Source organism: Chiloscyllium punctatum, chromosome 36 (genome assembly GCF_047496795.1).
Source record: "Chiloscyllium punctatum isolate Juve2018m chromosome 36, sChiPun1.3, whole genome shotgun sequence".
Lineage (NCBI taxonomy): Eukaryota > Metazoa > Chordata > Chondrichthyes > Orectolobiformes > Hemiscylliidae > Chiloscyllium > Chiloscyllium punctatum.
This window is the reverse complement of record NC_092774.1, coordinates 62,099,924-62,113,889: the sequence shown is the minus strand read 5'-3', so window position 1 is coordinate 62,113,889 and position 13,966 is coordinate 62,099,924. Positions and strand designations below refer to the sequence as shown.

Here is a 13,966-nt window from a genome sequence, read left to right as displayed (position 1 = left end):
TCTCCCATCTTCATTTTATATTTTTTTGGTCAAATTTAATTTCATCTTAATCAGACTTGCGATTCACTGTGTGCTATTAATTTGTTTGTTCGAATATTGTAAGTCAAAATTAATGCTGTAATTTAATTTTTGGTGTCAGAGTTTGACAATGAATGTGCAGGTGTGAATACCAGTAAGTTGTGAAAATAAATCAAGAAATTGTGGTTTTTAACAAAAAGAGCAGTTCACTGATATTCATGGCATCGTCTCATTTGGGTGTGATGATTCAAATCTGACCAACAAACCGTTTCATGCAGTCATCCAATTGAATAAACATTTTCTTTAATTTAATTAAAGAAAATAATTCTGGCAGGCTAAGACTTATGCAATCTATTTATAAGATTATGTCCATTGCTCCAAATATGGTCTCATCAAAATTGGGGAAACTGGACGCCAACTAACCGAATATTTCAGGGAACAACTCTGAGACTCTAAATCTAACCGACACACCGCCCTGTGGCTGAACACTTTAACTCCCCTCCCATTCCGCCAAGGACATGCAAGTCCTGGGCCTCCTCCACTGCCAAACACTTGCTACCCGACACTTGTCGGAAAAACACCTCAACTTCTGCTTTAGGACCCTCCGACCACATGGTATCAATGCAGATTTCATCAGTTTCCTTATTTCCTCTCCCCCACCTTGTCCCAGATCCAACCTTCCAATTCGACACCAACCTCTTGACCTGTCATACCTGTCCACCTTGCTTCTCACCTATTTACTCCACCCTCATCTCTGACCTATCACCATCAATTCCTACCTCCATCTACCTATTGCACTCCCATCTTCCTTCCCTCCAGCCCCACTTCCTTCCCATTTATCTCTCAGCCCCCTTGGGCCACCCTTTATTCCTGATGAAGAGATTATGCTCTGAACCAAGACTGTGATGAAGCGACATCCTCAACAAATAGGAAATAGCTCCCAAGTCAGATTTCATCCCCTCTTCTGTTTCCCAGTTCTTTCAGAAATAAGGAATGTCTTTTCCTTCCACTAGAAAGTGGTCTTCCCCTTTGCGCTGTCTGAAGTGTTATCCCTCACCACTCCTTCAGCCACCTTTTAAGAATCCTTTCAACCTGTTTTCCTAACAATTGTGGAGGTGACCAAAAGCAAACATTTCACTCCTCCTCAATGCCCCATTTCTCCTCCTATGAGCCATTTTGTCATGTTGTCTATGTTACAAGCAGCCGAGTGCACTTGGTTTCTGAATTGAAATTTGGCCATTGAAGTGAACAGGATTAATATTTATCGATGGCTAGCTGAGTTTGCACTAACTGTAATTATCGACCAATACGATGTCTTTTGTTCCACCAAAACTGGAAACAATGATCTGTGTTTATATTGCAGTCGGATGTAGAAAATCATCCCAGCGATCTTCACGTTATTATAGTTTACTGAGGCCATAACAGCATTGCGTGGCAGTTTGATATGACTAAAACCTGGATGGCAATCTCTAGCTAATGTTGTAAAAATAATTGGTATAATGTTATTCACACCCCGCGGTCACCAACTGAACGAACCGGCTATGTTTAAATCCCGTGATGAACAGTCTGTGTTTTACTTCTCACATTGCGGGGAGCTGAGCATTTCCCCAAACAATGGGCACACCACCTCCCTGACACAGTGTTCACAAATCAAACTGACAGCAAAGCTTCACGTGTGATCGAAAGTTTCCGTAAAGAATATTTGACACAACCAATATACTGAAAGAACGTACTCCTTTCTTGATTTGAAATGTGAGAAGTTGATTGTAGTGAGCCTGACGTGATTTGAACACGCAACCTTCTGATCTGGAGTCAGACGCGCTACCGTTGCGCCACAAGCTCACGGACAGCTGGCAGCCGCTATTCATGCTTAAGGGAAGTGATCGCACTACAATGATTTTCCGTTCATGTCTGTTCTGTTTCTCCCCCTTCTCTTCCAAGGGCTGGGCTTGTCTTTCGATTTGCAGAAGTTGAAATGCTCTGGATGCTGTGATCCAGGGAAAACACAGGCTGGAGGACCTTCGGCTCAGAAAGATGCAGCTGGAAGCCGGGCTGCAGACACGATGGGGGAAAAGCGGAAAGTTAACTGGACACTTTATTCTGGGAGATGGTCATTCTTCTACAGACAAAGCCTTCTGACTGGGTCAGTGGACAGGGTCAGGAGGGTGTCAGCACAGGTCAGACAGATAAAGGGGATCTGAGAGAGGTCTGCACGAGCGAGGAGCTAACTGGCTGCGTGGTGGGAGTAAGAACAATGTTGGGGACGGGGCAGTGGTGGTCAGGGAGAGAACAGTGTCAGGGATTGTCACCATTCTCTGCAGTTGGCAGCAGAAGACCAGATTGCATCAGTGTCTGCCTAGCGCCAGGATTTGGGAACCAGTGTGCTCAGGGCTGGAGAAATGGAAAAAGGAAGTTGCAGCAGGCGTGGTCTAACAATGTCAGGAGGAGAGAGCCTCTGCTGAAGGCTCATGAGAAGTCAGAAGCTACAAAGACAAAGCAGAACTACAAAGCCCTCAGTGCCTCACAATACCATGGACTTGGGTTCAATTCCACTCTCATGCAGCTCTCTGTGTGGACGTTGGCATGTTCTCACCTTTGTGTCTGCGTGGGTGAACTCTGTGTGCTCCAGTTTCCTCTGACAGTCTAACCACCTGAAGTTCAGGGTGGATTGGCAATGCTGAAGTGTCCAGGGATCTGCAACCTAGGGTGGGTTAGCTATGGGGAAAGTGGGTGGTTGGAAGGTCAGTCTGAATTTTATGGCCCGTAGGGATTTTATGAATCTACCGTCTTAGCCATGTGTCTATTGAGAAACGATTGCCCCCAAGTCTGCTGTTAATGGAGTGGGTTCCAGTTCATGGAACACTGACACCATTCCTGGGTAAGGTGGGATTTGAACTGTCACTTCCCCAACCCACTGTCCCCATGCATTTTCTCTCTCCTCACAGTCTGCACTCACCAAATCTCTCTGTCCAGCCATTCTCTCTCTCTCCCCCTCATTTTCTGCCCCCCATTCTCTGTCCCCAAGTCTTTCTCCTCCCCTCCACTCTCTGTCCCCCGTCCATTTTCTTTCTGTCTCCCCCTACCCTTTGCTCCCCTATCCATTCTCTCTCTCTCTTCTCCCCCAGCCTCTGCGCCCCTGTCCATTCGCCCCCCCTCCCCACCCCCCCCCCACCCCCCCAACTTTGACTGCTGTATCAAGCCCTTCTCGGGAAAGAGAGAGAATGGATGGTGATAAATCAACCTGGAAGACAGGGGTGCACAAGAAATGGCTGATTTTAAAATTGAGAACAGCTGAAATGATATATTCAGAAACATTGTTAATGTCTAAAAGCATAAAGCTGCAGACATGTTGCTGAAACTTGCATTGAATCAGGCGGGTAAAGTCATACAGCACAGGAACAGACTCTGCAGTCCAGCTCACCCATGCTGACTGGATACCCTAAATTAATCTTGTGACCCATTTTCCAGTATTTGACCCATATCTCTCTCAACCCATCCAATACATATACCCAACCAGATGCCTTTTAAATGTGATAATGGTACCAGCTTCCATCACTTCCTCTGGCAGCCCATTCCACACACGCACCACCCTCTGTATGAAAAAAATACAAATCTATGCCTTCCTCACTCCCTAGTTTTATTTGTACTGATACCTTCGGGGATCTCTGGACTTGGACAGCAAGGTTCCTTTGTTCCTCAGCACTCTGTAGGGACCTACTATTTATTGATTACTTTCCTCCATTATTACATTTCCCAGAATGCCTGGAGATTACATTCCATCTCTCTGCCCCATTTACCAGCTGATTGGTATCAAACTGTGGCCGGAGACCATTCTCCTCACTATCAATGCCACCACCTTTCCAGAGTTTACTCCTTAACAGAGGGGGGGCGGGCAGCACTGTCTCCAGCTAAGCAGAGGGAATTGTGTGTCCGTGTTGTGGAGGCTTGGAAACATTGCAAGCTCCCTTTCCTTCATTTTTTAATTCCACCAAATCCATGTGGTTTGAGTTTTTATAACAGAAAACAGCACACGGTTTAATTTTAACTTCCCGCTGGCTGAAACTTTGAAGATGCCCTCTAACATCTGAGTGTAAAACACTTTACTTCCCCTCCCCTCCCTCCATGTGTAACACAGGGTTGTGGGATTGGCGCCTGTTGTCATTTTGTGATCTATTCTAAATGAAATTTTATCTCTGTTCACTTGTGCCTGCGCAGTCTGTTTTTTGTGCTTTCTGTGAGATCAGGCTAGCAGCTTTTAAATCCTTATGTTAAGCAGCAGAAGCAAACAGTAGATCAGCAATTATATTTTGAGAGTGGTAATTCTAGCCCTGGTTATCCCGTTGGGTCAACAGAGAGAGAGAGGGAGAGGATGTCACATCTAAAGTGCATACAGAAGAGTTGTTACACTTGTTCAATCAGTTGAGTTGGTTCTGCCCTTGGATGTGACTGGATGTTGCTTTTCATGGATCATAATTAAACTACAACGGAACACATTAAATTCAAGGAATTCAATTGAAAGGGCAATTTGAGTGAATAAATGGAAAACTGCTTAAAGATTGGCTCCTGGTGCTTTACTTCACCAATTAGAAGTTGTTGGTTTGACAGCTCTCCTAATCATAGAATCCCTACATTGTGGGAGCAGGCCATTTGGCCCATCGAGTCAACACTGACCCTCCAAACAGCATCCCATCCAGACTCACAAAAATGTGCACCGCATGTGTGCAGAGAAGGGGATGCTGGGAGTGAGTGGGATGCTTTCACCACCACCATCTCCCTCCAAGACCCAAACATCCCACAGCACCACCTGTTCATTCCTCCACCACCACAGTGCCTCTGGCCTTCACCGCTGCCAACCACAGTGCCACTGTCCATTCTCCCCGCCACTCACAGCATCCCCTTATATTCTACTCGCCACCCACAGTGCCCCCTGTCCATTCTCCCCGCCATCCACAGCACCCAGTCCATTCTCCCCGCCACCCCCAGCATCCCCTGACCATTCTCCCCCACCAACCACGGCACGACCTGCCCATTCTCCCCTGTAGCACCCACAGCACCTCCATCCATTCTCCCCCGCCATTCATGGCTCCGCCCTCTCCGTTCCCCCGTGCTACCCACAGCACCCTTGTCCAATCCCTCACCACCCCCGGCACACCGTCCATTCTCTCTCTCTTTCTTTCTCTCACCCCCACCCTCTGCATCCCTGTCCAGTCCCTCTTCCCATCTTCTGATTCCCCATGCATTTTCTCTCTCCACCACACCCTCTGCTCTCCATCCCTGTGTTCCCCCATCTATCCTCTTTCTCAGCCCACGTTGCCGCGTTTCCCGTCCTAGCTTGGCAGTGGCCGGGCCGGGCGGCCGTCAGCTCTGGCCAGTGCGGCCCCCGACTCCTCGCAGAAGTCCGCTCGCCGACACTCCGCCACGTGCTCGCGTCAGTGACGCTGACGAACCGATTGCTGGTCCCGTTTCCGCCTCTGCTTTTCCTCGGGCAAAGCTGCTGCATGCCTCGTGACACTCAGCGGGCGACATGGTGGAGGAGATCCTGCCTCCGTCGCTGCGGTGCCGGCCGACATGCATCGCCTCTTGGGCGCCCTTTTTTTTCCCAATACACATATGTTTCCGCTGGCCGCACCAGGCTGGTGCTTCCCACAGCTTCACGCCACCCTGCTCCGCCCGCACGCCGGCGTGCAGGTGGGTGCTGCTGAGATGGGGAGTGTATGTGCGGTCCGGGTCGCTTTCCTCTGGTGAGTGAGAGACCGAAAACAAACTCAGACAACTCTTAACGGTGGATCACTCGGCTCGTGCGTCGATGAAGAACGCAGCTAGCTGCGAGAATTAATGTGAATTGCAGGACACATTGAACATCGACACATTGAACGCACTTTGCAGCCCGGGTTCTTCCTGGGGCCACGCCTGTCTGAGGGTCATTTGGCAATCAATCGCACTCGCCTTGGCTGGCGAGAGCGCGGCTGGGGTGCCGCAGAGGACCCGTCCTCTTTGTCCCCCTAAGTTCATATTCCTGAGCCCTCCGGCATCAGAGCACTTGGCGTTTCCCCGCACCCTGCACATTCCATTCATCAGGCTCGACGCCACCCCCCCGTGGGGAGCGCGGCCTGGCGTCCGTCTGTGTCGTGGCAGTGGGGCCAGTACGGCTGTCACCGGTCCCAGAATGGCCGTCGGTGGTTTACACGGCGACGTGCAGCGCTTTGTCTTTGGGACACGGAGCTGGCTCGAAATGTTGAGCCTCCTGTGGGGTCTGCCTAGGCTCTGCACGTCCACACTGGGTCCGACTCTCAGTTGGCTGGCAGTGGAAAGAGTGAAGGGAGCCGCGGAGGTCCAGTGCTGGTGCGCTGCCGGCCTCACCGTGGAGCTCGCCGGTTCAACACGATGACCCGACTCGATGGTTGATCGATTGAGAGTGTTGAGAGGCACAGACCGTGTCTGGGAGCTGCAGGTCGCCCGCTGCTGCAGCCGCCCGTCTCCTGGTTCGTCCTCGGCCTTAAGTGGCCGGTGGGGCGTCTGATCCTGTCTCCCCTGCTGGCGCCGAGTGCCTGGCCGAGGGAGGAGGTTTTCATCGAACGCGGTGACTTCGACGGTCACACGTGCGTGGAGCACTGGCTTTTGGCTCTCCCGTTCAGTCCGCACGTTTCTGCTCGGTCCTACCACCGGTCTCGGGAGGCACGGAGGGGTTGGTGGGCGTGGTGTGTGCACGGTCACCGTGCAGGCACACCTATCATGCCACCGGCCAACCATCAGGAGGACGGCGGAACATCGGGCTGTCTGGGGCCAAGTCGCCAGAAGGCCACCGCTGTGTCTTCCATACCATCGGCGTGCCTTCCTCAACTCGCCCGGCTCGGGGGCACGGGGTTCAGGAGCGGCGTCGCCCGCCGGCCCCACTGAAGACCGTGTTGTTCCGTGGCTGGCGATCGATGTAGGTGCCGTGTCTGTGCGACCGTTCGCCACTTGTGTCTCAGCACTTCTCTCTCCCTCTCTCTGACCATCGGGCAGTCTCTGTCGGCTGGCACCTCGCACATCCTGTGCGGCGAGTCGTCACCGCCGTGCCCGGGCCTCTGGCAAGGAAGGAATCGGGCTGACCCTTCCGCTCGAGTAAGCTGCCGGCACTTCCGAGATTTGCCTCCCGCCGTGGATGGGGGAGGGTGTCAGGTCCCGTGAATTTGCGCCGAGCACGTCCCCGCGCGTCAATGGCTGCGCTGGAGGCGGCAGGGGCGGCCACTCGTCGATACCATCGCTGGCAAGGGTGGTGAGTGACGTGCGGGTGGCTGGCTCTCTGACCGTCTCGGCGTCGGCCAACTCCCCCTCCGCAATGAGACATTGCCGGCCCACTAAGAGGTGGGGGCGTGCACGCTGGCGGTGCGGCCTGGCCATCTTCTGACTCTGGGTACGACCTCAGATCAGACGCAACAACCCACTGAATGTAAGCACATTACTAAGCGGTGGAAAAGAAACAAACCAGGATTCCCTTAGTAACTGCGAGTGAACAGGGAAGAGCCCAGCGCTGAATCCTTGCTCGCCTGACGGGCGAGGGAAATGTGGCTTATAGAAGCGCTTTCTCTGACGGTGCCCAGACGCCTAAGTCCTCCTGATCGAGGTCTAGCCTGAGGACGGTGTGAGGCCAGTGGCGGTGCGAGGCTCATCGAGATTGTGTCTTCTTGGAGTCGGGTTGCTTGTGAATGCAGCCCAAAGTGGGTGGTAAACTCCATCTAAGGCTAAATACTTGCACGAGACTGATAGTCAACAAGTACCGTCAGGGAAAGTTGAAAAGAATGTTGAAGAGAGAGTTCAAGAGGGTGAGAAACCGTTAAGAGGTAAACGGGTGTGGCCCGCGCAGTCTGCCCGGAGGATTCAACTCGGCGGCTCCAATCGGTCACGTTGGGGTCTGGCGGATCTCCTCTGCTGGGACCGCTCCCGGCATGGGCATGGCTGTCGCCGGGCGCATTTCCTCAGCTGGTGGTGCGCAGTGACCGGCTTCGGGTCGGCTGGGAAGGCCGGTGGCTTTGGAATGTGGCTCGCTGCTCCGTGTGGCGAGTGTTATAGCCCCCTGGTAATATCCTTCGCCGCACCCCCGGAGTCGAGGGAAGCGACCACTGCCGCGCCCTCCCGCCGCAGCCCCCCGCCCCCCTCGGGGGGTGCGTGGAACCGCGTGTGGTGAGCGGGCTTGCCATGCTCCCGGTGGGTCTGTCAACCGGTGTGTAATGTCCTCAGTGCGCCCCAACCACGTCCTGCCGCCGAGTCGGGTCGAGCCATGCTGAGCAGGTGCCAGAGGGCCCTTCCTGTGGATCGCCCCAGCTGCGGTGCTCGTCGTCCTACCATGGCAGACGGGTGGCCTTGGCCGGTGCCTAGCAGCTGACGTAGAACTGGTGCGGACCAGGGGAATCCGACTGTTTAATTAAAACAAAGCATCGCGAAGGCTGCAGGTCGGTGTTGATGCGATGTGATTTCTGCCCAGTTTTCTGAATGTCAAAGTGCAGAAATTTAACGAAGCGTGGGTAAACAGCGGGAGTAACTATGACTCTCTTATCCCCTCTCTTGGGGGATGTGACTACAGTGTTTTAAGGTTGTTGGCCTGCATAGTCGCCTTTGTGATTTGTTTACATGTATTTTGTCGATAACAAAGTAAGGTCGAACCTCCACGTGGTTCCCCCTGGTAACGGCCTGTATGAGGAAGCTCTTGCCGGGAACGCGATTTTAAATTGTTTTCTGGTTGTTTTAGTCTGTTCTTATCAGTGTTTTTACCATCGATTTTATCTTTGGTCTTAACTTGATTTCACCAGTGCTATACGTCACTGGCGGTTTTTATTGTTTTCTCCATCGTTTGAGCATTACTCAGACCAGGCCGGCTAATACGACCTCCAGAAGAGATCCGAAACGGCTGGTGACCACTCAGTCTGGTTGAAACCAAATTTGGCAGAGGCGATTATGGTCGATTCCAAAATTTCTGGTTGGGTGGAAGACCGGGAAAATAACCGCCCCGCACGGTTGCTTTTGGTGGCTCCGTGTGCTAAATGTATGAGCCAAAAACGGACTGGGCAATCCGTCTTGACTCAGACTCAGACGGAAGAGACCATAAGAATTATTCCGGCAAGTCTGGCCTCAGGCAGGCACGAGGGAGGTGTAAACATTGTCCAGAATAATCAGGACAGAATTCAAAGGGAAGGGCTTGTAGAGGAGGCCCCTCAACAGCCAAGTCCATTCAACAGCCGGATGATTTTAAATTCAAATATTAACGGGCCATTTGTTTTTAGTCGATGTGGAGATGTAGAGAGCAATGAGGAGAGGTACAAAGGAAGAATTATTCATCCGGTAATTAAAGAAACAGATAAACTAGAGTTAATAATTAAATACCCAATAAAAGATTTTAAATGTAATTAGAACATAGAACATAGAACATAGAACATAGAACAATACAGCACAGAACAGGCCCTTCGGCCCACGGTGTTGTGCCGAACTTCTAACCTAGATTAAGCACCCATCCATGTACCTATCCAAATGCCGCTTAAAGGTCGCCAATGATTCTGACTCTACCACTCCCACGGGCAGTGCATTCCATGCCCCCACCACTCTCTGGGTAAAGAACCCAAAATTCTTGTAATAATATCTACAATACCACAGGGATGTTTAGGAAACACTTGAAAATATGCAAGGGAATTAAATCAGTGAGGATTAGGTGCAGTAAATGCGATTGGGAAGGGAAATATCAGGCGTTAGCATGCCACTATCCAAAATGTAAGATGAGTGATAATGTTAGTAGGAGTAGTAATAGTACCAGTAATAGTAATGGAGGAGGTGGATTAGAAAAATCATACTAGTGTGAAGGATGCCCGTTAAAATTTAAATCAGCCAGAGGGTTGGGGCAACACGAAAGACACGAAAGAAAATTTAAAAAGTTAAAAGTTTAAAAGACGTTGTGAAGCAGAGTTTCAGCGAGGCGAGGGACGAGCTATGGTTATCAACCGTTGGACAATGTTACCACTCATCCCTTGTTGCGTGTAGCGTGCACTTTAATTAATTAACACCTAAAATTACCCACCACCAATTCACCCAAGTGATCGAAAACAGTACAATTTTATTAATAAAATCTTAAAATTTAACTATAAATTAAAAATAGCGATTAAAACTATTTAAAATACTATTTAAACTACTCTAACATGTATAAAAAATTTTAAAATCACACTATTTAAACTATTTTTAAAAATACGTTGATCGGCGATATTAAGAGTCCATGAAAATCCTTAAAAGTTCGAGGGTCAAAGATAAAGTTAGGTTTGTGATATTTTGTGCAAATGATTTAAATTTTACAATCCCGAGGCCTTTCAACTCCGAATTCTTCTCAAACCACTTCCCTCGAGCTCCTATCACAAACCCATAAAAAGATATCTTTCCTCCACCAACGAGGTCCATTATCTCTTTACCTAAGTGACTATATTTCTTTATCTTCTCCCCCCATGCCAATTCGAGGGAGTTTATTTGAAGGTCTGTTCTGACTGTCATGTCCACCACCACGATTTGCTGTTCCTTCTTAAAGATTAAGTCCAGTATCCACAGTTTTCCGGACGTATCTTTAACTCGCGGCTCTATATATATAGTCCACCCGTTTATCCTAACAAAACTAACTCGTTCTTCAGCTAACCTATTGTGCCTTTTAAATTTCATTTTCTTGACGCAAGGGCACCATCCAGAAATATGCGCGAAAGTTTCTGAAATGTCATTACATCTTCTGCAATTCTTAATGTTAAAAGGCCTGCCATAAGACAAAGACGCCCGCGTTGGAAATAAATTAGTTTGTAACAAAATCGAATTAATGACTTTCGATTTCTTCATAAAAGATAATTTTGTCAACCAATTATTTGATGCACTATCATTCGAATAATAATGGACACCTGCCCCTTGACAGGGGAGGGCCATCCATCTCTGTATCTCCACAGATCTCCAGTTTGCATAGTTAGTACTCGCAAACTCCTCCATCCCATCTTCACTATCTTCTCTGATGGTATCAGCTTCATCCAATTGTCGATTAATGTTAGGATTCCAGATCTTTTCCATAACCCTTAATTTACTCCATTTATGCATTTTTTCCGCTACACTCTCACCCTCAAACCGAAATGCGGTGTGCACTATTTCGTCATCAGATTTATGTAGCGTCTCATATTTCCTCACAATCGATATTGGAATAAAAGTTGACAGTCTCTTTAACGCCGGGCCTCCATCACGGGCTTCAGCATAAAGCACTCCGTCTGTGATGGATTTCGGAAGGTGTAAGATCTCTTTCACTGCGCTTTTAATAATATTATCCGATTTGTTAAGGTAATTAATAGAAAATTCTGATAAAGTTAAATAAAAATACAGTCTAGGAATAAAATAAGTTTTTAAAAGTTCTATTTTCTGTACCGGTTTAAGAGGTGATTTCTTAAAATTCCCTATCCATGTATCCAATTGGCTCTCCCAGTCCACTTTACTAAATCCAATCCACGGATCTATTTTAGCACCCAAGTATTTATCCGTGTTGCCTGGTTCTATGAATTGTATAACCCCCTTCATTGAACTTCCAATTAATTTTATAGTTAAATATAAAAGACTTATTTCTATAAGTAAGATAAAATCCTTTAGTTTTCTTTATGTTCACTTCCATTCCCGTGTTATTACAAAACTTTTCGAACAATTTTAAATTGTAAACCATACTCTCATAAGATTGACTAATTAACGCTATGTCATCAGCAAACGCTAATGTTGCGCAATGAAAACTGTTTCCGTCTAATCCTAAGAATATCCCCTTCTGCTTCTTCTCGATAGTACTAATTAATGGGTCCATTACAATGTTAAAAAGGATCGGTGACAACGCGTCACCTTGCTTTACTCCTCCTAAATTTCAATGTTTCCGGTTTTACATTTAAAACCTTCCACCTGAGTAAAATTATTCTCATATAAGTTTGTAATTAGTTTAATAAAAATTTGCGGGAGCTGGAGTCTTTTCAATGCTGTTACAATTAATCTCTGACCGACGGTATCAATGGCTTTCACTAAATCTACAAAAATCACAGCTAAATTCCTCTTATTATTTTTAGCATCTTTCATAACATTTTCCAGGATTTTTATGTTCTCCTCACATCCTGCTACGCCGGTCATAAATCCTTTCTGCCTTTTATTCACATTTATCACTTTACTAAGTCTATTCGCAACGATTTTTGTAAAAATTCTAAGCATAATTGGCCCTATAGTAATCGGCGTCAAATTATTTATATCTTTTAACTCATCTTCTATGCACACCTTAGGGATCAGAACCGTTCTGCTTATTTTTAGCTGATCTGGAATGTTACCGGTTTTTATCCAAATTGTAAATAGTCTAGGAAATAATAAATTATCCTTATTAAATATCTTAATTATTTCTTTGTGTTACCCTGTCTGGCCCTGCAGCGGTTTTCACGTTCATGGCCAGATCCACGTCTTCCACCGTCACAGGACCAGTCAGAATGCCACTCAAGGATCCCTCACTTTGATTTTTATATTTAGCACAACCCCTTAAATTATTATTTTCATTCAAATTTGTTAGTCTTTCCTTAAAATATTCCTCTAACTCTACCTTGCTCAGGGGACATTCACTCTTAACTGGGGCCCCCCATTAGGGTTCTTGCTAAATACTGCCTCTTAGTTTTATATAGAACTTGCATTTCTTTAAATTCTCCCTTCTTTTTACTATATCTTTTCTTAGTTTTGTTTTCCTTCTTCTTTCTTTGCCCACTATCCCTTAGCTTAAAACTTACTCTTTTAATATGAGTTACCTTCTTACCTGTCCCATCGTCGTTTTTCTTTCTTAATTTATCCATTCTTACACCCATAATTTTCTCCTGATCCTTACTAACACCTTTATTCTTACCCAGGTCATCTTCAATTATTTTTATCAATTCTAATATCGACCTACCATTATAATCTTGACAATCCATAATATTAGCGTTCTCCTGGTCCCTCTGTTCATTCAATCTTTCTTCCTCCAACAACCTATCTGACCCCAGATCGCTATCTTGCATTTCATTATTGTCGTTACTATTAAAGATAATTTCTAATTCTATACCCTTATTATTATCGCTAGTTTTATTCTTCTTATTCAATAATCTCCTTTTATCCGAAATTTGTTTAGCGGTTTTGGAACCGATTCTCTCTGCAATACTTTTATTAATATTCTTACAGCCACTAAATTCTACTTCTAGTTGTTGCAACTTTTCCACCTCTTCCTTAGACCATACTCCCCTCTTGTTTCCCTCTCTATTATCTATCTTATCCTTACTCTCCGTCTTCCCTTCTTTCCTTTTCTCATTTCTCAAGATGGGGTGAGCATGTCTTTCGTGTTGCCCCAACCCTCTGGCTGATTTAAATTTTAACGGACATCCTTCACACTGGTATGATGTTTCTAATCCACCTCCTTCATTCCTATTACTGGTACTATTACTACTCCTACTAACATTATCACTCATCTTACATTTTGGATATTGGCAAGCTACTGCCTGATAGTTCCCTTCCCAATCGCATTTACTGCACCTAATCCTCACTGATTTAATTCCCTTGCATATTTTAAAGTGTTTCCTAAACATCCCTGTGGTATTGTAGATATTATTACAAGAATTACATTTAAAATCTTTTTAGGGTATTTAATTATGAACTCGAGTTTATCTGTTTCTTTAATTACCGGGTGAATAATTCTTCCTTTGTACTTCTCCTCATTGCTCTCTAAATCTCCACATCGACTAAAAACAAATGGCGCTTTAAAATTTGAATTTAAAATCATCCGGCTGTTAAATGGACTTGGCTGTCGAGGGGCCTCCTCTACAAGCCCTTCCCATTGAGTTCTGTCCTGATTATTCTGGATCATGTTAACAGCTCCCTCGTGCCTGCCCGAGGACAGCCTTGCCGGAATAATTCTTATGGTCTCTTCTGTCTGAGT

At 46.8% G+C, this 13,966-nt stretch overlaps 2 non-coding genes across 2 annotated transcripts; one reads left to right on the top strand and one right to left on the bottom strand.

Moving 5' to 3' along the window:
- Positions 1–1,788: 1,788 nt before the first annotated feature.
- On the bottom strand, positions 1,789–1,860 carry trnaw-cca (transfer RNA tryptophan (anticodon CCA)). The gene has a single exon. It is a non-coding gene; the product is annotated as a tRNA-Trp (tRNA).
- A 3,929-nt stretch (positions 1,861–5,789) lies between these two features.
- On the top strand, positions 5,790–5,942 carry LOC140461168 (5.8S ribosomal RNA). Its single transcript, XR_011954489.1, has one exon. It is a non-coding gene; the product is annotated as a 5.8S ribosomal RNA (ribosomal RNA).
- The last annotated feature ends 8,024 nt before the right edge of the window (positions 5,943–13,966 follow it).